At 39.9% G+C, this 25,315-nt stretch overlaps 1 protein-coding gene across 2 annotated transcripts in view; it reads left to right on the top strand.

The window, feature by feature from the left end:
• DIP2B (disco interacting protein 2 homolog B) overlaps positions 1–25,315 on the top strand; it is a gene marked incomplete at its 5' end in the record, with an annotated part of 237,572 nt that overhangs the window by 90,676 nt on the left and 121,581 nt on the right. The window lies entirely within an intron of this gene.

The following is a 25,315-nucleotide window of genomic DNA, read 5'->3' on the forward strand; positions in this document are numbered from 1 at the left end:
ACATGGCCTCCTGGTAATGTATTGAAGGGCTCCTCCCTTCTCCCCTTCCTTCTTCAGACAAAGTTTTGACCATATGAGTTGGATTGTGTCTGTTTTGCATGGTGGTAAAACAGGTTAACAAAAGCCATATATATATAGATAGTTGAGGCTGATCATTACTATGCATAGCCAGTCTGGGGCTAATTGAATCGTAGAGCTGTGACTGTGTCCAAGACCAGGAGACGTTCAGAGTGTTGACCTGGTTTGGATGATCCTGAAAAACATGGCTTCCAGTTGGCACTAAAGTAGACTGAAGATTCACTAACTAAGGAGTTCAGTTACCCAAGGTATTTAGATAAATATGATTTGCATGTTTTAAAAATAGCTATGACTTGGGCTTCCCTGGTGGCGCAGTGGTTGAGAGTCCGCCTGCCGATGCAGGGGACACGGGTTCGTGCCCCGGTCCAGGAAGATCCCACATGCCGTGGAGCGGCTGGGCCCGTGAGCCATGGCTGCTGAGCCTGCGCGTCCGGAGCCTGTGCTCCGCAACGGGAAAGGCCACAACAGTGAGAGGCCCGCATACAACAACAAAAAAAAAGCTATGACTTGTCTCAGTTTTATTTCTTTGAAACGTGGTTATTTTTACTTTTTATGCTAGAATAGGTAATATTTGCTTTAAATATAGTCAGATAGATCAGTAAAAATTTTCACTAACTTCTTTTAAAAATTATCTAAGCTAGTTTTTTTCATTATATATTTAAAAACTCACATATTTCTCCAGTCTTTGTGAGTCCTTCTATTAATTTGCCCTTTAGGCAAACTAGCATATACACACAGAGATGTACTCTTTGTATGGAGGGGCTCCACTATACAAAGTTTTCGGCACTTTGTTTTTCACTTAGTTACTCTCAGAGCACTTTCCATATCAACATATATCGATTTACTTCATTTTTTTTTTTTTTTTTTTTTTTTTGCGGTACTTGGGCCTCTCACTGTTGTGGCCTCTCCCGTTGCAGAGCACAGGCTCCGGACACGCAGGCTCAGCGGCCATGGCTCACGGGCCCAGCCGCTGTGCGGCATGTGGGGTCTTCCCGGACCGGGGCACGAACCCGTGTCCCCTGCATCGGCAGGTGGACTCTCAACCACTGCGCCACCAGGGAAGCCCCATACTTCATTTTTTTTAAAGGCCTGCATAGTGCATATTGGAATGGGAAATCCATCATTTATTTGACAACATAACTTCTTAAATCACTGTAAAAGTTATATTTATTTAAGCACAGGTGGTTGAAAATCTGGCATCTAATTTTTAAAAAATTTTTTATTAGAGTATAGTTGATTTACAATGTTGTGTTAGTTTCAGGTGTACAGCAAAGTGAATCAGTTATATATATACATATATCCACTCTTTTTTTTTTTAGATACTTTTCCCATATAGGCCATTGAGTAGAGTTCCCTGTGCTATACAGCAGGTTCTTAATAGTTATCTGTTTTATATATAGTGGTGTGTATATGTCAGTACCAATCTGCCAATTTATCTCGCCCCACCAATCCCCTGGTAACCACAAGTTTGTCTTCTACATCTGTGACTCTACTTCTGTTTTGTAAATAAGTTTATTTGTACCTGGCATCTAATATTGAAATGTCTGGATTCTTTGTCAGCAGTATGGAATTTCATATATATGATTTTTTAATTTATCCATTGTCCTCAGAGTTTACAGACAGAAGCTCCGTCACTATTCTGATTACTCTAGAGAGGGAAAATGTTAAAAGTGAGAATGTTATCTTAATATAACAATATTAGGTAGTGCTGTGGCCTCCTGTTCCTGGAGGAGTATGATTAATAAATGAGCATCTCTTCTTTGAGTCAGCGGGCGGCACTGGGATGCCTGATGACTGAGGGCATCTGAGAGGAGGGAGGTCAGGAGAACTCGCCCTGGAATCAGGGAGCAGGGCTCTCAGACTTCTCCTGCGCAGTCCTGGACTTTGTCAGAGTAGCATGAATGATGAATGCTGACCCCTGTTTAGCTGAAACAGTAGGGTTCTTTAATAATATTTTAGAGCTTCTCTTTTATAGTTATCGTTTCAGTCTTCTTCGTGAATATACAGTTATGTTACATTAAAGTGAATGGTCACATTTAAGGGAGAAGGTTACAAATGAACAGTAAGGTTCTTTGGATGGTTTTACTCATTGGTTTAGTTGTTTTCAGCCCTTCAGAGTTTTCTTTATCACGTTTGGCAAGTATATTTTTCTACCTCCCACTGGCACAAAGTGAGCGCTCTTGCAGACCGTGGTCACACTTAATTCTGTCAGGTTGGGTCCAAAGCAGCCATGTGACTGACTGATGTTAAGATGCAGAAATAACTTAAGTAATTTCTAAATATGAGTTTGGTTTATTTTCCTTTCTTTAATGCCATCAAGTTATCCACACCTACCTATTTCTGCATTAGTGAGCAAAGGACTTTTTCTTTTTTCTTTAAAGGAGGGACAAACTGGGAATCCTGATGATTTACTGGGTAAATCACTTAAGGTAATGACAATGGTAGTGTCATGGGAATGGTGGATTAAAACTTGCAACACAAGTTGTACTCTTCTTTTTTTTTTGCGGTACGTGGGCCTCTCACTGTTGTGGCCTCTCCCGTTGTGGAGCACAGGCTCCAGACGTGCAGGCTCAGCGGCCATGGCTCATGGGCCCAGCCGCTACGTGGCATGTGGGATCTTCCTGGACCGGGGCATGAACCCGTGTCCCCTGTATTGGCAGGGGACCCTCAACCACTGCGCCACCAGGGAAGCCCTATTTTTAGATTTTTAAGGAACCTCCATTCTGTTCTCCATAGTGGCTGTATCAATTTACATTCCCACCAACAGTGCAAGAGGGTTCCCTTTTCTCCACACCCTCTCCAGCATTTATTGTTTGTAGATTTTTTGATGATGGCCATTCTGACTGCTGTGAGGTGATACCTCATTGTAGTTTTGACTTGCTTTTCTCTAATGATTAGTGATGTTGAGCATCCTTTCATGTGTTTGCTGGCAATCTGTATATCTTCTTTGGAGAAATATCTGTTTAGGTCTTCTGCCCATTTTTGGATTGGGTTGTTTTTTTGATATTGAGCTGCATGAGCTGCTTGTATATTTTGGAGATTAATCCTTTGTCAGTTGCTTCGTTTGTGAATATTTTCTCCCATTCTGAGGACTGTCTTTTCATCTTGTTTATGGTTTCCTTTGCTGCACAAAAGCTTTTAAGTTTCATTAGGTCCTATTTGTTTATTTTGTTTTTATTTCCATTTCTCTAGGAGGTGGGTCAAAAAGGATCTTGCTGTGATTTATGTCATAGAGTGTTCTGCCTGTGTTTTCTTCTAAGAGTTTTAGAGTGTCTGGCCTTACATTTAGGTCTTTAATCCATTTTGAGCTTATTTTTGTGTGTGGTGTTAGGGAGTGTTCTAATCTCATTCTTTTACATGTAGCTGTCCAGTTTTCCCAGCACCACTTATTGAAGAGGCTGTCTTTTCTCCATTGTATACTCTTGCCATCTTTATCAAAGATAAGGTGACCATATGTGTGTGAGTTTATCTCTGGGCTTTCTATCCTGTTCCATTGGTCTATATTTCTGTTTTTGTGCCAGTACCATACTGTCTTGATTACTGTAGCTTTGTAGTATAGTCTGAAGTCAGGGAGCCTGATTCCTCCAGCTCCATTTTTCTTTCTCAAGATTGCTTTGGCTATTCGGGGTCTTTTGTGTTTCCGTACAAATTATGAAATTTTTTTGTTCTAGTTCTGTGAAAAATGCCAGTGATAGTTTCTTAGGGATTGCATTGAATCTGTAGATTGCTTTAAGTAGTATAGTCATTTTCACAATGTTGATTCTTGCAATCCAAGAACATGGTGTATCTCTCCATTTGTTTTTATCATCTTTAATTTCTTTCATCAGTGTCTTATAGTTTTCTGCATTCAGGTCTTTTGTCTCCTTAGGTAGGTTTATTCCTAGATATTTTATTCTTTTTGTTGCAATGGTAAATGGGAGTGTTTCCTTAATTTCTCTTTCAGGGTTTTCATCATTAGTGTATAGGAATGCAAGAGATTTCTGTACATTAATTTTGTATCCTGCTACTTTACCAAATTCATTGATTAGCTCTAGTAGTTTTCTGGTAGCATCTTTAGGATTCTCTATGTTTAGTATCATATCATCTGCAAACAGTGGCAGTTTTACTTCTTCCTTTCCAACTTGGATTCCTTTTATTTCTTTTTCTTCTCTCATTGCTGTGGCTAAAACTTCCAACACTATGTTGAATAATAGTGGTGAGAGTGGGCAACCTTGTCTTGTTTCTCATCTTAGAGGAAATGCTTTCAGTTTTTCACCATTGAGAGCAATGTTGGCTGTAGGTTTGTCATATATGGCCTTTATTATGTTGAGGTAGGTTCCCTTTGTGCCTACTTTCTGGAGCGTTTTTATCATAAATGGGTGTTGAATTTTGTCAGAAGCTTTTTCTGCATCTGTTGAGATTATCATATGGTTTTATCCTTCAGTTTGTTACTATGGTGTATCACATTGATTGATTTGCATATATTGAAGAATCTTTGCATTCCTGGGATAAACCCCACATGATCATGGTGTATGATCCTTTTAATGTGCTGTTGGATTCTGTTTGCTAGTAATTTGTTGAGGAATTTTGCATCTGTGTTCATCAGTGCTATTGGCCTGTAGTTTTCTTTTTTTGTGACATCTTTGTCTGGTTTTGGTATCAGGGTGATGGTGGCCTCGTAGAATGAGTTTGGGAGTGTTCCTCCCTCTGCTGTATTTTGGAAGAGATTGAGAAGGATAGGTGTTAGCTCTTCTCTAAATGTTTGATGGAATTCACCTGTGAAACCATCTGGTCCTGGGCTTTTGTTTGTTGGAAGATTTTTAATCACAATGTCAATTTCAGTGCTTGTGATTGGTCTGTTTATGTTTTCTATTTCTTCCTGGTTCCGCCTCAGAATGTTGCACTTTTTTAAGAATTTGTCCATTTCTTCCAGGTTGTCCATTTTATTGGCATATAGTTGCTTGTGGTAATCTCTCATGATCCTTTGTATTTCTGCAGTGTCAGTTGTTACTTCTCTTTTCATTTCTAATTCTGTTGATTTGAGTCTTCTCCCTTTTTTTCTTGATGAGTCTAGCTAATGGTTTATCAATTTTGTTTATCTTCTCAAAGAACCAGCTTTTACTTTTATTGATCTTAGCTATTGTTTTCTTCATTTCTTTTTCATTTATTTCTGATCTGATCTTTATTATTTCTTTCCTTCTGCTAACTTTGGGGTTTTTTTGTTCTTCTTTCTCTAATTGCTTTAGGTGTAAGGTTAGGTTGTTTATTTGAGATGTTTCTTGTTTCTTGAGGTAGGATTGTATTGCTGTAAACTTCCCTCTTAGATCTGCTTTTCTGCATCCCATAAGTTTTGCATCATCATGTTTTCATTGTCATTTATTTTTAGGTTTTTTTTGATTTCCTGTTTGATTTCTTCAGTGGTCTCTTAGTTACTTAGTAGCCTATTGTTTAGCCTCCATGTATTTGTATTTTTTACAATTTTTTTTCCCTGTAATTGATATCTAGTCTCATAGTGTTGTGGTCGGAAAAGATACTTGATACGATTTCCATTTTCTTAAATTTACCAAGGCTTAATTTGTGACCCAAGGTATGGTCTATCCTCAAGAATGTTCCATGAGCACTTGAGAAGAAAGTGTATTCTGTTGTTTTTGGATGGAATGTCCTGTAAATATCAATTAAGTCCATCTTGTTTAATGTGTCATTTAAAGCTTGTGTTTCCTTATTCTGTCTGGATGATCTGTCCATTGGTGTAAGTGGGGTGTTAAAGTCCCCCACTATTATTGTGTTATGGTTGATTTCCCCTTTTATGGCTGTTTACATTTGCCTTATGTATTGATGTGCTTCTATGTTGGGTGCATAAATATTTACAATTGTTATGTCTTCTTCTTGGATTGATCCCTTGATCATTATGTAGTGTCCTTCCTTATCTCTTTTTTTTTTTTTTTTTTTTTGTGGCACACGGGCCTCTCACTGTTGTGGTCTCTCCCGTTGCGGAGCACAGGCTCCGGACGCGCAGGCTCAGCGGCCATGGCTCACGGGCTTAGCCGCTCCACGGCATGTGGGATCTTCCTGGACCGGGGCATGAACCCATGTCCCCTGCATCGGCAGGCGGACTCTCAACCACTGCGCCACCAGGGAAGCCCCTTCCTTATCTCTTGTAACAGTCTTTAAAGTGTATTTTATCTGATATGAGTATTGCTACTCCAGCTTTCTTTTGATTTCCATTTGCACAGAATATCTTTTTTCTATCCTCTCACTTTCAGTCTGTATGTGTCCCTAGGTCTGAAGTGGGTCTCTTGTAGACAGCGTATATACGGCTCTTGTTTTTGTATCCATTCAGCCAGTCTGTGTCTTTTGGTTGGAGCATTTAGTCCATTTACGTTTAAGGTAATTATCGATATGTATGTTCCTATTACCATTTTCTTAATTGTTTTGGGTTTGTTATTGTAGGTGTTTTCCTTCTCTTGTGTTTCCTGCCTAGAGAAGTTCCTTTAGCATTTGTTGCAAAGCTGGTTTGGTGGTGCTGAATTCTCTTAACTTTTGCTTGTCCGTAAAGGTTTTAATTTCTCTATCGAATCTGAATGAGATCCTTGCTGGGTAGAGTAATCTTGGTTGTAGGTTTTTCCCTTTCATCACGTTAAATATGTCCTGCCACTCCCTTCTGGCTTGCAGAGTTTCTGCTGAAAGATCAGCTGTTAACCTTATGGGGATTCCATTGTATGTTATTTGTTGTTTTTCCCTTTCTGCTTTTAATATTTTTTCTTTGTATTTAATTTTTGATAGTTTGATTAATATGTGTCTTGGCGTGTTTCTCCTTGGATTTATCCTCCGTGGGACTCTCTGTGCTTCCTGGACTTGATTGACTATTTTCTTTCCCATGTTAGGAAGTTTTCGACTATATTCTCTTCAAATATTTTCTCAGACCCTTTCTTTTTCTCTTCTTCTCGGACCCCTATAATTGAAATACTGGCTCATTTAATGTTGTCCCAGAGGTCTCTGAGACTGTCCTCAATTCTTTTCATTCTTTTTTCTTTATTCTGCTCCCTGGCAGTTATTTCCATCATTTTGTCTTCCAGCTCACTTATCCATTCTTCTGTGTCAGTTATTCTGCTATTGATTCCTTCTAGAGTACTTTTAATTTCATTTATTGTGTTGTTCATTACTGTTTGTTTGCTGTTTCGTTCTTCTAGATCCTCGTTAAACGTTTCTTGTATTTTCTCCATTCTGTTTCTGAGATTTTGGATCATCTTTACTATCATTACTCTGGATTCTTTTTCAGGTAGGTTGCCTATTTCATCTTTATTTATTTGGTCTTGTAGGTTTTTACCTTGCTCCTTCGTCTATAACATTTTTTTGTCGTTTCTTTTCTTCTTTTTTTTTTTGGATGGTGTGGCTGTATTCCTGTCTTACAGGTTGTTTGGCCTGAGGCATCCAGCAATGGAGTTTGCAGGCAGCTGGATAGAGCTGGGTCTTGGTGCTGAGATGAGGACCTCCGGGAGGCCTCACTCTGATTAATATTCCCTGGGGTCTGAGGTTCTCTGTTAGTCCAGCGGTTTGGAGTCAGAGCTCCCACCACAGGAGATCAGGCCCGACCTCCGGCCTGGGAACCAAGATCCCACAAGCTGGTCACCGGGGGTTCCTCCCATCCCCTAGGTGTCTGTGGTTCCCCACCGGTGCCTGGTAGGTGCCCTAGTTGTGCGGAGATGCGAATTCCGCGTCCTCCTAGTCCACTATCTTGACTCTGCCCTTGCTAGAGGAATTCTTAGTGAACATCTTTTTTGCTGGATATATAATATTCTAAAATAGTTTTTTGAACTGTTCACAGTCACTGTAAAAATAACATTGAGTGGACAAATTTTTGTTATTCTTTTTTTTTTTTTTTTTTGCGGTATGTGGGCCTCCCACTGTTGTGGCCTCTCCCGTTGCGGAGCACAGGCTCCGGACGCACAGACCCAGCGGCCATGGCTCACGGGCCCAGCCGCTCCGCGGCATGTGGGATCTTCCCAGACCGGGGCACGAACCCGTTTCCCCTGCATCGGCAGGCGGACTCTCAACCACTGCGCCACCAGGGAAGCCCAAATTTTTGTTATTCTTTTGGGTAGATTCCTAGAAGAAGTATTGGGTCAAAATATAAATGTTTTACAGACTTGTGAACACTGCACAACTGTTTCCCCTGAAAGGATGTTCTGATTTCATTGTTTCTTCATATTAACCAGATAGCCGTATAATATAACAGAAAGCTTGACAGAGAGTAATTATAGCCTTTGCCTAGGGAGACTGGAGTCACTGGTTGTTATTTATTAGTTTAACTGTTATCATCAACACCATTTCTATAAAAATGGCCTGTTTTCTGTGATGGCAGTAGGAGATTTTGAGATTATGATCTTTTGTATTGTTTTGCTCTTTTCCTGATCATGTAATTTATGACAGCAGTTCTGTAAGGACATCCGTATTTACATTCACATTCAACTGCTTCCATTTCCTGCAGCTCAACTGAACAGGAAAAAAAATTGAAATATTGAGAACCTTTGTTTTTAATTAGTAGGCCACCTCAAATGGCTGGGAGATGGTGTCAGTTTATAGAACCAGAAAGAACTATTTTCATGATGGTTAGTAGTTAACATTTACTTACTCAGGTTAGTAAATAAATACAAATAAATTCAGGAATGGTATATGTTTGAATTAAATATATCTCTGCCCTTCAGTTTTGTACATATGACCAGGATAGTTAATTTAGACATCTTTTTTTTTTTTTTTTTTTTGCGGTACGCGGGCCTCTCACTGTTGTGGCCTCTCCCGTTGCAGAGCACAGGTCCTGGGTGCACAGGCTCAGCAGCCATGGCTCACGGGCCTAGCCGCTCTGCAGCATGTGGGATCTTCCCGGACCAAGGCACGAACCCGTGTCCCCTGCATGGGCAGGCGGACTCTCAACCACTGTGCCACCAGGGAAGCCCTAGACATTTTTTGATGTTTCAAATGATTTCCAAAACCTCCCTTTGGTTCCTATTAGCTAGTACCTGATGAGGACAAAATATTTTCTTAAGAATTTACTGTTTTAGTTATTAGCAGTATTAATACTAGAACATGTTGATGGCTATTTTCCACAGAAAAGCTGTTGTTGTAGTATGAATAAGTGTGGGTGTAAATAGCACTTTACAAATGAGAAAAACAGAGCTCTCTCTTGTCAGTCCCAAACTAGATGTGCTTCCTGTGTGGGGGGGAGCAGCCTGATAGTAGGGTGGGGAAAGTTTACTCTCTGCAAGCACAGGCCGTAACAGGCCTGACAGAGGAGTGAGGAGGTGGGGCCCTGCAAGCCTGGCCTGGCATTAGCTGCGCATGGGCTCTCTTCTTTCCCCCACTGGATAGTTCAGGAGAATATTCACTTACCTGTTCAGATAACCATTTTAATTGATTAGTTTTTAAATCAGTGGGTTACTTTAAAAATATTTCTGTAAAATCTGGACACTCCTATTTATCTTTTTTAACCCCTTCAGAAAAGTTTCTTCCAAAGATGATTGAGTGTTTTGGAGAAGCCTGATATTTGCTTCTAGTGTTAAAGCTTGAAACATGTTCATATTTCTCAATTCATTGATTTGCATAGCTGTTTCCTCTTCCTGGAAGGTTCCTACCAGAAGGCTCTTCTCAAGATGTCTGTATGGCTAACTCCTCCCTCAGGTTTTGCTCAAATCTCACATTCTCAAATGAGTTCTGCCTGATTGCCCTATTTAGTGCTACAGCCTGATGAATATCCCCCCATACTCTGCTCTCCTTCTTCTAAATTTTTCTTTTTCCAAAGCATTTTCCACCTTCTAACATTCTATATAATGTATCCACCTGTTATGTTTATAGTTTACTGTCTATCTCTTCCCTCAGATCTAAGCTCCACAAGGGAATCTTTGTCTGCTCTGGCACACCCCCAGCACCTAGACCAGTGCCTGACTCCTAGCAGGCCATCAGCACTGGCTGAATGAGAGCTTAGTAACACACACCTATGTATGTGCATGCTTAATGTATGTTTATGTGGACAGTACAAGATGTGTGGAACAGGCTGACCAGGGGAGCCTTTTAACTTAGAAGTATGTTTGCTTTTCATGTTTTATATATTTTGTGATTTATACATTGGGTTTTTACATCTTAGCCAGGAATTAAACCCAAGCATCTGGCTCCAGATTTGGGACACTAAGCAGTATGCCACATTGCCTCACAGTAGGATGTTTTTGTTGGCCTTTGTAATGTTTCTATGCATTCTTACTACACATTGCTTCCTATTTAACCTGTTATTCTAGCACTTAAATATCACCCTGTCTGATCCCCAGTCTCTAAAGAGCCCAAATCTGTTTGCATATGATTTTGTTCTAGGCACCATCTTCACCCCTGTGTTTTCTGGTCTGTCTTCTCCTGGTTCCACAGTTACTGATCCTATTATATAAGTCAACATAATGATCCTGTGATCAGAGAGCAAAAGTTCTCTCACTCTTGTTATTAGCCACTCAGGGCTGGATCACAAAGGAGCGTTTGGAGTTCTGGAAATCCCTCTTGTCAGCCTTGAGCAGGTTCATATGTTTCAAATTTAAAGCTTGTATATTAATTTAGTAAAGTAGTTTCCATCTTCCCTTCTAGGAATCTATTAGTAGAAAGAAATGAGGTAGAAATAGAGCAGCAATTTGCACACTCACAAATGGTATGGTAATATCAAAGTTTATGTAATTTAATACATACATTATTCAGCAATATAATTGGTATCTAAGTTAAAATTCAGTATTTAATATTTGCAGCAACTATTCTTCTCAAGCAAATAAACAAGTGATGTCAGTTTAAAGAGGCAATAGACAAGATTGACAAGATCATGCCTTTTTATAAATTAGCAAAGAATATAGTGTTGTCTTTAATATGTCCAGGTCTGAAAAGAGGACTAGGCAGGGTGGGGGAACCAGAAGAGAACATCACAGTCCAGGAAATGAGCACTTAGTTTTGTCTTCATCTGAAGACTGCCTAGTCTAATAAAAAGCAAGCAGTTGGGAATTGGGTCTTTCCAAAGAGGCTCAAGTGGTTCAGTGACATTAGCCTGGAAAGGAGAGGGGAGAGCTATGACTTGGCTTACCGTTTTAGTGGTGAGGAAGATCATTGGCTGTCTTTCAGATTTTTAAGCTAGTTGGTCACCTGAAGTGATTGAAGCTTGGTCCCATTTTTACGCCAAGATAGGACCCAGTGGAGGTCTTTTCTCAGGAACTGCTCAAGGATAAATCCACAATGATGATAAAGCCATGGACTGGTTCCAGGCCTTGGCTTGCTGAATTAGAAGAACACTTTGGGGAAATGTTGACCTTGGCACTGACCAGAGCACCAAATTCCTTTCTCTGCATTGTTTTGCATCTCATGCAAGCTCCTGATGGATTGTATTCTCCCAGATAGTGATAGTGTACTGAATTCTCTGCTAAATACAGAATAAGCTTTTGAAAGAATTAAGTGCAGATGAGTTAGGCAATAATTATTTATAGTACAAAAAGATTTACTCCATGAATGCTTTAAATAGCAAATTCCCAAATGCTCCTAAATATGATTGATTATATACATTTTTTGAGAAACATATGTGTTAAATATAACAAGGAGGTCTGTTGGCAGTATGCAAACATACACCCAACCTCAGCCCATTTCCTTATGAAATAACATTATCAAGTGGCAGTATATATATATTACACACACAGTATACAATACAAGTAAATGGCACAGTAGACTGTTTTTTATAGCCGGCCTTTAAAAAAAGTTATCTTTTATTGATTTGTATTGTATTGTTGACATATGAAGTGGTCTATAGGATAGCAGTTCTTTGACATGTTTATAACTTACTTTATGGTCTAGTATGTGGTCAGTTTTCATAAATGTTCTATTTGTTTAAAAAGAATGTATATCAAAAATAAAATAAAATAACACAGCAAAAAAAAAAGAAATGGTAAAATTTATTTAAAAAGAAAAAGACAAAGTTGGTCTAAGATATGAACTTTAAAATACAACTGTAATGGGGATATATATATATGTATAGCTGATTCACTTTATTATAAAGCAGAAACTAACACACCACTGTAAAGCAACTATACTCCAATAAAGATGTTTAAAAAAAAAAAAAGAATGTATATCAGTTAGAATTCCACAAGAGATTTAAGCTGAGTGGCTCTTCTCAGTTTTCTCAAGTATGGTACATAGCTGGTATCATTTGAGGTGCACAGGAGATAAGGCATCCATTGTATATGATGAGTAGAAAGAAATAAACATGATGAACTGCTAAAGACATTATAAAGTGACTTAGAGGTTTATATACACATACCCACCAGTGTAATCTATTTTCTAGATGATAGTATATTTTGAATAGCCGTGATTTGATTTATTACATTTTAGATGCAATGAGGTGGTTTATTTTTGTTTATTTTTATTTTTTAAATTTATTTTATTTTTGGCTGCATTGCGTCTTCGTTGCTGCACACGGGGTTTTTGTAGTGGCGGTGAGCGGGGGCTACTCTTCATTGCGGTGCACAGACTTCTCATTGTGGTGGCTTCTCTTTGTTGCTGAGCACGGGCTCTAGGTGCATGGGCTTCAGTAGTTGTGGCTCGTGGGCTTTAGAGTGCAGGCTCAGTAGTTGTGGTGCACGGGCTTAGTTGCTCCGCGGCATGTGGGATCTTCCCGGACCAGGGCTCTAACCCGTGTCCCCTGCATTGGCAGGTGGATTCTTAACCACTGTGCTGCCAGGGAAGCTCCGCAATGAGGTTTTTTTAAAGCTTCATTGAGGTATAATTCACATGCCACATAATTTACCCATTTAAAGTATGTAATTCAGTGTTTTTTAGTAAGTTCAGTGTTGTGCAACCATCATTACAATCTAATTTTAAAACACTTTCATCACCCCCAAAGGAAACCCCATACCCATCAGCTGTTACTTTCCATCCACTCCACCCCTTCTACTTTCTATCTCTATGGATTTGACTCTTCTGGACATTTCATGTAAACGGAATCAGTCTTTTGTGACTGACTTCTTTCACTTAACATAATGTTTTCAAGGTTCATCCATGTTGTAACATGCACCAGTACTTTATTCCTTTTTATTGATGGATAATATTCTGTGTTTGGACATACCATATTTTGTTTATCCATTCGTCAGTCGTTGGACATTTGAGTTGTTTCTACTTTTTGGTTGTGAATAATGCTATCAACACGCATGTACAAATTTTTGTGTGAATGTATGGTTTCATCCAGGGAAGTGTTTTTAGCTGATCTCCAACATAAATATCACTCATTGCAAAAAGGCATACAACCCACCTAGAACCCTTTCATTTGAAATTTGTTCTGAGATTTTGATGTTTGGTGGCAGGGGCAGAGTGGGTGGAGAGGGGAAGTAATAGTTATTGATTGTCTACTCTGAACTAAGCACACTGCTAGGAGCTTTGTGTACATTCTCAATCCTGTTAACAGTCCTGTGAGAAAAGTACAGTTTTCCTCATTTTACAGATGGAAAAAACAAGGACCCAGGAAACTTAAGTAATTTGTCCAAAGAGACAAAGCTGATAAGTGATGAGCTAGGCTTACAACCTAGATCTGTTTGACTTTTGGAGCATCACACAGACATGGAATATCCAAAAAATTTTAAACATTAAAAAAAATTTTTAATGATAATCTCATTACTTCTTTTCATCAAATCAGGTCTTCCCAATGATTTATCTTTCTTCCTTTACTTGACAGCTTTTTTTTCAGTAGTAGCTATATGCTTATTGCTCTATGTCTATTAGCTATATATTAAGTAGTTTTAAAATCTTTTGGCTAAGGTGAGGGGTTTTTGTTCAGACACAGTCTTACACTGAAGCATGATTGAGTGTTATCAGTAAAAGCAGAGTTGCTCTTGTTGAAGCTCAGAGAATTTCCTGGAATTACTAATGGCTCTGGTATAGCAAGCTCTTAGTCTGAAAACATCATTCCTCAAACAGCTTGCTTATTTCCAGGCTGTAGTCCTTCAACAGTTGGCAAATTGGTAATTGGAATTTGTGTTCAAGCGTCTATTTTTAACTGGGAGTTTATTTAGGTAATATTTTGATGGGGAGCTCAGCATATCAAGTGATTGCTGTTTTAGCTTTAAGAATAAAAATAAACACAAGCACAGTGTAGAAATGCCATCCTGATTGTGCTGAAAACCTTTCATAGAAACAGCATCTATCAGAAATATTTAACACGCACAGTGTATTGATGAGCCCAGTTCAAGACTCTTAATGTGTGTTCTTAGATAATTTTACAAAGAGTTGCTGTGAAATATTTTGATTTCAGATAAGTAAACCAGATTTACTTTATAAGAATTCAGCCTGGATCAAAATCACATTTACATAAAACTGGTTGTGAAAAAAGATTTATCAAGAGGATTAGCAGTGAGAAGTTTATGAGGGTATGGCTCACCTATGTAACAGTTAAATTAGCTTTTAACAGTTTTAGTGCCATGGTTTGTGGTTCTGGTGGGGACACAAGTAGCAGCAATTATTTGCTGCCACAGACTTGAAATCACTTCACTTACTATATATTTGTCGAATTATGGGTTTGACTATATGTAACAGAGATACCAAATAACAGGTACTTAGTCCCAATAGAAGTTGATTTCTCTGTTATGTAATAGTCTGCACCAGTGTGGCCACTCTGCTCCATGAGGTCGTCGGTCTCTGGGCTCTTTCTATCCTGAACGTCACCGTCCTTGGATCTGGCCATCAGCCTGTGTCCAAGATGACTGATCCCCACAATCCTATTTCAGCTGTCAGGAAGGGAGAAAAAGGGAGGACGTGCTTTTTCCCTTAAAGAGCAGGACCTGGAAGTTGCACACATTCTTTCTGTCTGGACCACGTTGGCCAGAACTTAGTTATTTGACCACACCTAGCTGTGAGGGGACTGCGAAATGTGGTTTTTATCCTGAGGGTTGTTTTACCCAGCTAAGAATTCTCTTCCGGAGAAGAAAAGAAGAGTTGATGGGGGCACTTGTCTGTCTTTAAACTCCTTGGCACACAAACTGCTTATGTTTGGCTTTTCTTTCTTTTTATACTTGGTTTTTTATACTGTTTCCTCACCTTTCATGTTCTGTTAAAATATCAAAATTGCATTCTGAAAAAACTACATTGCAAAAACACTTACTTCAAATGGGAAAGGTAATAAGGAAATAGTATTTCAAATTCACAATGACAAAATATATATATATTTTTAAAATTTATTTTATTTATTTATTTATTTTTGGCTGCATTGGATCTTTGTTGCTGCGCGTGGGGTTTCTCTAGTTGCGGCGAGCGGGGGCTACTCTTCGTTGCAGTACGCGGGCTTCTCATTGTGGTGGCTTCTCTTGTTGAGGAGCACAGGCTCTAGGTGCGCGGGCTTCAGTAGTTGTGGCACATGGGCTCAGTAGTTGTGGCTCACAGGCTCTAGAGCGCAGGCTCAGTAGTTGTGGTGCACGGGCTTAGTTGCTCCGTGGCATATGGGATCTTCCTGGACCAGGGCTCGAACCCGTGTCCCCTGCATTTGCCGGTGGATTCTTAACCACTGCGCCACCAGTGAAGTCTCGACAAAATATTTTTAATGAAAGAATTTTAATAGTAAAGTTTTTTTTTTAATCTAAGTATACAGCTACTAATTGAACAAATCCAACTTTCAATTATTTCTAGCTTTTATTCTAGAATAGTAGCTTTTCTCATTACTTACACTACAGTTATTATGATGAATGTTTATCCTGCTTAATATTCACATTTCCATGTATTGACAGCTCTCAAAGTTTATTTTTGTTGTATTATATTCAGACATGTAGCAAGCAGTGTCTTGTTTTGGGGGGGTGATGAGGCAAGAATGGTGTACTGGGTATTTTGTTGTTATTGAGGATAAGTGTCAGTAGTGGTGTTTTTTTCCTTTTAATTCCTAATTTTGATTGTGATTAGTACCTCGAGTGAAGTACAGGAAATATCTGTTCAGACTCTGAAGTATTATTCCTCGCATTGTTGTCTTTGCTATTTTAGGAAGGAATTTGTTGTTGTTTTTTTCTCCACGTGAAACTGCGGGAAAGAAGTAGATTTTTTAGTAATGGTATTGGAGATTTAAATATCTCCAGGGAAACAAGAGACACACACATTACAGAAAGAAAGAAACCATTCTTTGTCAGCCAAACCAAAAGTTACAGCTCCTAACACTGGCGAATGGTGTATACAAAATTACAAGTCATTTGTAAAAATCCTTAAGCCGTTTATCGCATTTCTTTCTTTCACTCTACTTTTTTTTTTTAACCTGCTAAGAATATTATCTCCTGGACCAGTGAAAAGCCACGGGCAGCTTTCTATTACCAATTGTGTAGCTGCAAGATCATTTTTATTCTTTTTGCTTGTTTCCCTACCCTTGCTCAGGGAGCCTCTATTCCTGAGAGTATTATTAACATTTAACATTTATTCTTTTTGCTGAGGCTGCATTGAGGGGTGTGGATTGTTTTTATTTAATCTTTAAAAATAGTGACCACCAGCTAGTTATTTTAAATTTTGCCACGGTATAAAGAGGAACTGGCAGCAGCATCTGGCCATCTTTTATGGAAGTCTGATTCAGGATGGACCCCGTTGGATTTAGGAACCCCCTTTTCCTCTTCTGATAGCTTTATCCTCTCCCTTCCTCTGGTAACCCATGCCTCAGTCACTCTTTCAGCAGACCTGATCCCCTTCTCAGTTTCTACCAATTCCAACAAAGCTGCTCCCTGCACCAGCAATTATCTCTTCATTTATAGACTCTACCCCTGCCCCCCAGGCCTTTTAGGAGGAAATGCCAAAGGACATTTCAATTTTTAGTGTTTCTTCTACAACATAAATTAATCTTTAGTCTTCCTTATCACTTTTTTCATGGCTTTTGTCTTTAATCATTTTTTTGTTTTTTGGTTGTTGTTTTTTGTTGTTGTTTTTTCGTCTTTAGTAGGTTCAAAGTGAGAAATGAAAAAGAGGTATGGGGGGGTGGGAAAGGAGAATTAGCCTAGCAGGGAACCTTTATATATCTTCCTGGTCTGCCTTCTCTAATTCCTTTCGGTACTCTCTCCTTTTGGAATCCTATTATTTCTTCTGGAGGGTGATGTATTCTGCTATCTCAAGGTGAGTTGAGTGCTTTTCCCATAGAAACTTTAAAAAGTTATAGAAGTTAGGTTGATAGTATTACAAATCATTTATTCAACGAGTATTTATTATTGATTGATTGTTAATAAATACTTGCTAGCCTGGATCCCATCATCCTCCTTCCCTTCCATTCTCCTTTCCTGTTAAAACCCAGCTCTCAGTTATTCATACCATCAGCCTTGTCCCAGAGGTTACTGGAGAAAATCACAAAACTGGAAATTGGTGCCACTAAAAGTTCCTTTTCTCCTCTCTCCCTGGACTCTCGTCAGTGCCTGACACACTCTCATTTCTTTAGTTAACCCCCTCTGCCATCAGAGTAGCAGATGTTATTAAGTGCTAGGAACTAAGAACTTTGCATGTATTATCGCGTTAATCCTCACAAAGTGTATATTCTGTTATCTTTGTTTTATAGTTGAGGAAATTGAGGCTTAGAGAGATTAACTTTTTTCAGACACAACTGGCAGAGCTGGGACTACACACTACATCAACTTCAGAGCATGTGCCTCCTATTCTTTTTTTTTTTTAACATCTTTATTGGAGTATAATTGCTTTACAATGGTGTGTTAGTTTCTGCTTTACCTCCTATTCTTATAGTGGCAACTCAATATCTTTACCAAAACCCTCTCTTCCAGCTCTCTGGTCCCTCTCAGCAAAGAGCCTTAGCAAGGCAGTGTTGAGTAGTGGTTAAGAGCTTGGACCCTGGAGCCAGACCGTCTAGTTTGAAGCTGGCTCTCTCACAGTATTGTGTCCTGTGAAGGTGACTTAATCTTCCTGTGCCTCACTTTGTCACCTGAACACTGGGACTAATAATAATACCACTTATGGGATTGTTTTGAAGATTAAGTGAGTTAACACATGTGAATGTTTGTTTGTTTATTTATTTATTTGGTTGGTTGTGCCGGGTCTTAGTTGCAACAGGTAGGCTCCTTAGTTGTGGCTTGCTGGCTCCTTAGTTGCGGCACATGGGCTCCTTTAGTTGCAGCAGGCGGGCTCCTTAGTTGTGGCATGCAAACTCTTAGTTGCGACATGCATGTGTGATCTAGTTCCCTGGCCAGGGATCGACCCTGGGTCCCCTGAATTGGGAGTGCGGAGTCTTAACCACTGCGCTTACCAGGGAAGTCCCTACATGGTGAATGTTTTGATGAATGGTACCTGGCGTGAGGTAAGTACTAAATGAAAGTAGGGGGAAAAATAGATCAAAAACCTTTACTCCGATTCCTATGCAGAAAGAAATTTAGAGGTCATCTGACCAGAGTCCCTTTGTCTTCTGCCCCCCATCCCACCCCCGCCCCCAGTGCTCCCTCAACAACTGTACTGCCTTATCCATCCTTATCTCCTTTCTCCGAGAAAGGGATATCATTAAAGTCCTACAGCACTTCCAATCTTTCATGCATCCTGACAGACACAGAAAATGATAATATTTGTTCAGTACAGTGGGATTAAAAAGGCTGTTTGCCTGCTTGAGGTGACTGCTCCAGGGTTTCCAGCTTCTCTAAGCTCTGCCAGGCAGCCCAAGGGCTGAGGATAAACAGTTCCACACCCAGGAAGCACTCACAGATCAAGGACACAGACCACATTCCCAGCATAGGTTGACCCGTGAGGTACCCCTACCCCCAGCTCTGCATCTTATTCCCGCTAATCTTTTCAGGAACTTCAGCCCTTGTCAGTTACCTTGTTCCCTGGCTATGTTTCATCATGTTACTCTCCTGCTTAAAGCCCTTCAAAGGCTTTCTCTCTCATTTATAATGAAATTCCTAAACCTTTGCATGGTCTCCAGGACCCTGCAGGATCTGGGCCCCTGCTGCCTCCCTACCTCATCTCACCCCACTGGCCGCGCTGGCTTTCAGCTGTGCTCCCTCCCAGACCTGTCCCCCTCAAGGTCTTCTCAGGGGATGTGCTTAGCACCACTGCAGGCCCACTGCCCCTGCCCCCAGCTCCTGTGTCGTTTTCAAAATATTTAAATGTATTCATTTTTTTTAAGGTCTCAGCTTAAATGTCACCCACTTCCTCAGAACAGCCTTACCCAGCTAGCTGCCCAGAACCTGCCTGCAGGTTTGCGCTGAGCAACGTGCCTGCTGACGTCTGTCAGAGCCCTCTCAGCCCCTGGACAACTTCTGTGCAGCCCTTATCAAACTTGTATTTAAATCATTCATTATATGATTGTCATTATAAGGATATCTCTGTGCTGGAAAACTCATGACCATGACTATAAATTCTGGGACCAAGTCCATCCTCTTCTGTTCTGTACCTCTAAAGTAGTGCTTTGCAGATAGCAAGTTCTTAGTTTTTGTTGGTTGAATCAGTGTTTCACCCTCTTTCTAATAGCTCTTTCTCTATAATACATAAATTTGTCCATCTTCAAGAGAAAGAAAAGAAGACTCATTCTCCTTGACTCTGTAGCCTTCTGTAGATACTGCCCCATATCTCGTTCACTCCATAACAAAACATATTGAAAGAAAAAAATCTGTTACTCTCATATCACCACTTACCTACGCTTTAGTACTGTAAATAATCTGTCTTCTTCCTCAGGTTCCTTTAAAACTGTTCTTAACTGGGCCACTGGTGATCTAGCTGCCAAATCTAGCCGGTGTTTTTCGATTCTGATTTTCCATTTGTGACAGTGTACATTATTCATCATCTCCTTCTCGCTTTCCCTCTCCCTCTTCTCTCCTCCGTCCCCCTGTGCCCTCCTGGTCTCCCTGCTGTGTCCCAGTACCATCTCTTTTTCCTCTGCCCATTCTTTAAATGTTAGTTTTCTCTAGGATTTCTTTTCTGGCCTTCTTCTCTTTTCACACTGTACTCCCTCTCATGATATCATTCACACCCAAACTTTCAGTTCCCACCTTCTACAGTGATGGAGAGAACGTATATATCTTTCCCAGAGCTCATCTGTCCTATTGCCTACTGGATACCTTCCCTTGGTTTTTGCCTTGTCACACATAGCAGTGCCAGGCAAGTGGCATTCATCAAACATCAAAAGCAGCCTTAGAGCTCATTTGATCCTTATTTCTACAGATATGGAAACCGAGGCCCAGAGAAGTATAGTGGCTTGCCCAGGATCAGAGACCTAGTTTGGAGCAAAACAGAGAAGAAAACATAAGTCTTCTGACACCTGGAATCTGAGATCAAACAATTTGCTTATTTTGTGATCCACATACTACAACAGTGGTGGTATTCTCCCTACTTGTATTTTTCCCTGAGCATCTTTGGTTTCCAGAGCAGTATGAACTGGCTACCAACAAAATTCTTCCTGTGTTTAAAATTTTTCACTTTTTTTCTGTACTTGTGAGAGGACATACTTAGATTTTCGATTCATTGTTAATTTCATCTGCACCATAGACAAAGAATGCCTGGCACCATGCACTGTTCAATTCAGATTCGATGAATGGTATAGATGTTACTACATATTGCCTAGTTTAAAAAAATTATTCTGATGGATGCTAGAATAAAGGCAGAGTAATTGCATATACCTAGCTGTCCTTGTAAGAAATGGTTTTCTAATTTTCTGAGGAAAATTAAAGATAAAAATCAGGGGAAAAAAGAAGCTGTAAAGAAAATTACCTTTTTTTTTCTGTTTCTGTTTTTTTTTTTTTTTTTTTCCATTCCCTGCCCACCCGAGGCATTTGCAGTTTTAGCCCTAAATTAAAACTACAGCATCCATAGTCAGATGCATGTAATCCTGTTTTGTGCATAATGGCACTGTTTTATTTACAGACATTTATATCTATTTATTTGAACTAATCTGCTCGTTTCTGGTTTAGATATTCGTTCTTCCTCTTTGATATGTTTTCCTTCTTTTAGACTCTTAGCACCCAAAGTCACTAACTTCACTGGCTGCAACTGCTAAGGATCTAGAACTGTGCCGTGATGTGTCTTTAGAGACAATGCACTCTCTCCTCTTTAAAATTTTTTTTTTTTTTTAAAGAGAACCTACCAACCCAGAATTTTCTAAATTACCCTTTTAAGGATAAAGTTAATGTTAGGACTTAAGGGTGGGACTGGGGCTGGGGTGGTATCAAATACAACTAGTCGAGTGTGTGCTACGTGCCAGGAACTTTTGTATGTATTCTCTCATTCAAGACTCATCATAAGCACTCAAGGTAGGAGTTATTCCAATTTTACCTGTTATGAAACTGAGGCAGAGTTGTTCAGTAACTTGTCCAGGAGCCAGTAAATAGCAAACTGAGGGTCCAAACCCAGGTCCAGGTCTGCCTGATGCTAAACCCTGTGCTTTTTCTACTGGCTGAACCATCTCAGGGATTCCTCCTGTCCTGGTTAAACACTCAGGTCATTTGTATAGCAGATCTCTTATTTGCAGACATAGTTTTTCTAATGGACACGTGAACATACCTTTTGCATTAGATGAATTAGTTTAGCCAGCTGCCTGATGATGTATTAGACTTAGAGTTTGGTTTCTCCGTGTGTTTCAAGTGTTTTACTCTGTTGCTTTTTATTCGTTTGAACTTGCTTGGTGCCTTAGGTGAAATACCATCTGTAAGAATTCATATATATTTGACCTAGAAAACAGAACGGTGCAGCCAAAGCAATTCTATGATTTGAGTTTTGGGAGAAAGCAGTCTGGGCTTACTCTCAAGTTCTTGACGTGGAAAATGTCTAGTTATTGTCCTAAATGAGGTGAGAGGACATCTACAGAGAATGGAAATTTGAATGTCTTGAAGTTAAATTTTCTTGAAAATCTTTTGTAAGATTAGCAAAGTTAAAAGAAGAGAAGACCGTAGCTTTTATAGGCTGCCAGTTGAATACTTTAGAATCACTGATTTTTGCCAAAAGAAAAATTAGATAAAATAAAAATTCTCATCTTTCAGCAGATTGAAGTATTTTAACGAGGTTTACTTCTGCTAGACTATGAAAATATTGTATCTTTTCACCCTCCTTTCAACATGAGATTAGTCCTATCTATGTGCAGAAAGAAACTTCAGAGAGTTTTAAAAGTAATTCAAGGTTTCAAATTCTTTGGAGTCCTCTTGGCCCCTTTTAGTTCAGATAAGGGAAGAAAAATAGGTAGGAAAAGACAAAGGCCAAAATGCCTCTATATCTGGCTTAAGGGGTAAGGCCATTGTTTTCTGTGACGTCGAGCCTTTATTTTGTATGTTTGTGAACCTTTATATATCACCTCTGGAAGGAGGATATTTGGAGGATCCGTGGCTGGTACATGTAATTCATTGAACGGAATTGTCATTGTAAGGAGAACATGGTAAAATTTAATGATTGATAACTTTCTTTGTCTTCTAGCCCATGTCTCCTGGATATGATCCAAATCCTCTGCCCTTTTCAGTTTTGCTAAGACTGACCCCATTCACATTCTCAGCTATATTTTGGCTCTTTCTCTCTATGTGTGTATTTATATTCCTAACGTACGAATAGCCATAAACCCCAGTCCTACTCCCCATCTCCAGTCATAGCCAACAGGTCCCACCTTCCTGGTCTAACATTTACATGTAGAGGATAGAATAGGATTTAGATACAGGTATAGATTTGAAGGTGATGACTCTAGAACTTTTTCTTCTCAGTCTCTCATCTCTTTCCCTCCGAATTACTCCTTAACAAAACAGAGAGGCCACATTCTCCCTTAGCTGGGTATTTAGTAATGATGTGTAATCACTTCTTGCTGACTGTTTTTTTATGCACTTGGACATTTTCTACAGTTGGCTGTCTCATTTAAAAAATAGCTAAAAGAGACAATGCACCCAGAGCCCTGTTGCAGGCAGGGTGGTAGTGGTGGTGCTGCTGGTGTTTAATGCCTTCTTGAAAGTCATCTATATTTTGGGGTGAGTCATAAAAATTATTTATCCCATGCTGTTCATTTTATTAACAATAGGTTAGTTTTATACTTTTATTGTGCCTGATTTGGAGGCCACTTACAAATGAACAATGGACAAAGAACAATAAGAAAAGACCAAAGACCCAGATTCTAGTCTAGCCATGTATCCTTATAAAAGATATTTATCTTTTCATGTCTCAGTTTCTTGTTCTGTCATAAAGGTCATGCCTTTTCTGTTTATTGAAGAGGAATTTTTGGCAGATTAAATGAATTGTTGTCAGAATATTTTGAAAATCTAGAATAGTGGCTGCATTATACAGAGGCATTTAATGAAGGGGGAAGTAAATTGATGACCCATGAGATTATATAAGCCCTAAACTTCAAGCCTCTGAGGATCCCATGTTGATGCTGCCCTTTGGCTGGACCTGCAGGAGCAGCGGTAGGGCCAGTGTCCTGCCCTGTTCGTGGGAGATTGAATTTACAGCTTTCATATCCGCCTGTTGCTCCAAGCATGCCACTCTCTTTCACAGCTGAGGGTTTGAGAAATAGTGTCTTCACCCTCAGTGTCTCTCTGTCCTGACAGTCATCCTTCAAGACCCAACCCAAGAGCAACTTCTGTGAAGTATTCCCAATGTTTCTGAAGCTGAATTTGGAGCTTCTCTCTGAAAATGAATGTAGTGTAGTGTTTAAGAGGAGGCGTCCTGGAGCCAGGTCTGCCTGGGTTCAGTTCTTGATCATAGCACTTACTAGGTATGACTGTGGGCAAGCTGCTTAAACTTCCTGTGCCTCACTATCCTCATCCTGTAACATGGGAATGATGATGATATCACCTGATAAGACTGCTGTGAGGCACTTCAACAGAGACTGTAAGCCCTTGATAAGTGTTGTTGTTGTTTACTTATTTATTCTTATTGAATATTATAATTATCTTTTATCACTGTTATTTCCTTCATACTTACATAAGACTGTACATAATCTCTAATGTAGCACTTGTCACTTTTATTGTAGTTATTTTTTTAGACCTGAAACTTCTTGAAGACATGGATTCTATACTATTTTATTCATCTTTGCTTAACACTCTGTGTGTCGTCCATTCATTGCTCAAAAATGTTTTTTTGTGGCATCTTCCAAATCCCCCCAGCCATTGCCCCCTCTGACTGAATAGGTGTGACTTTGGGGCAGAGCTTCAGTGGCACATACCTTTTCTTTTCCTTTGGAGCAGAAAGAGTTTATGGCTAGAGCTGTAATCCTTGCTCTCAACAAGCTGTAATCCTTGTCCAACAACACCATACTTACATCCGACTTGGTGACCCTCCAGAATTTCCCAAACCCTGTGTTTATTTAGCACCTCATTGCTCAGAGTGCCGCACAAGGTCATCTGTGAGAATTACTTAACATTGCCCTGCTTCTCTCTGGGAGATGAGAATCATAAAGGAACTACCAAACATGGCCATACCCATGCAGCAGAGGAAAACTAGTAAAGCACTAAGTGACTGAGTCATTAGGAGTTCATGTCATAGCTCTGATATTAGAAAGGCCAGACCCAAACCAGTGTCACCACTCTGTAGAGCTTTCTTTCGGTACCCAAGTAAAGAGCATACACGACACTTCCTTCTGGGCCCCACGCTGCAGTTGGTGTGCACCTGTCCATGGCGCTTCATTGTGGAGTATTAGTGATGCTGTTTGCCTTGTCTCCTCTCTCTGAACATGGTTGCCTGCCCTTGCCCCACCCAGCCAGTCGGGTAGGCCTTCAGTAAATGTTTATGGCTATTGGAACTTTTGACATCCCAGAGCCCACACTAAGTACTTTTATTTTTATATTTTTAATTTTTAAATTTTATTTATTTAATTTATTTATTTTTGGCTACGTTGGGTCTTTGTTGCTGCGTGCAGGCTTTCTTTACTTGTGGCGAGCGGGGGCTACTCTTTGTTGTGGTGCGTGGGCTTCTCATTGCAGTGGCTTCTCTTGTTGCAGAGCACGGGCTCTAGGCACACGGGCTTCAGTAGTTACAGCACGCAGGCTCAGTAGTTGTGGCGCACGGGCTTAGTTGCTCCGCGGCATGTGGGATCTTCCTGGGCCAGGGCTTGAACCCGTGTCCCCTGCATTGGGAGGTGGATTCTTAACCACTGTGCCACCAGGGAAGTCCCCACACTAAATACTTTTAATCACAAATAAAAACTTTGCAACGTAGGTATTATTGTTCCCCACTTTGCAGACATGGAAACCGAGACTTATCAAGAGGTTAAGTGAAACTTGTCTAGAGTCAGATAGCCAGGAAGTGATAAGGCTGTGCTCCAGGTGCAGCTGTGTGTAGCTCTTAGGTTCTGAACCAC

This window comes from Hyperoodon ampullatus (assembly GCF_949752795.1).
Source record: "Hyperoodon ampullatus genome assembly, chromosome: 11".
In the NCBI taxonomy this organism is placed as follows: domain Eukaryota; kingdom Metazoa; phylum Chordata; class Mammalia; order Artiodactyla; family Ziphiidae; genus Hyperoodon; species Hyperoodon ampullatus.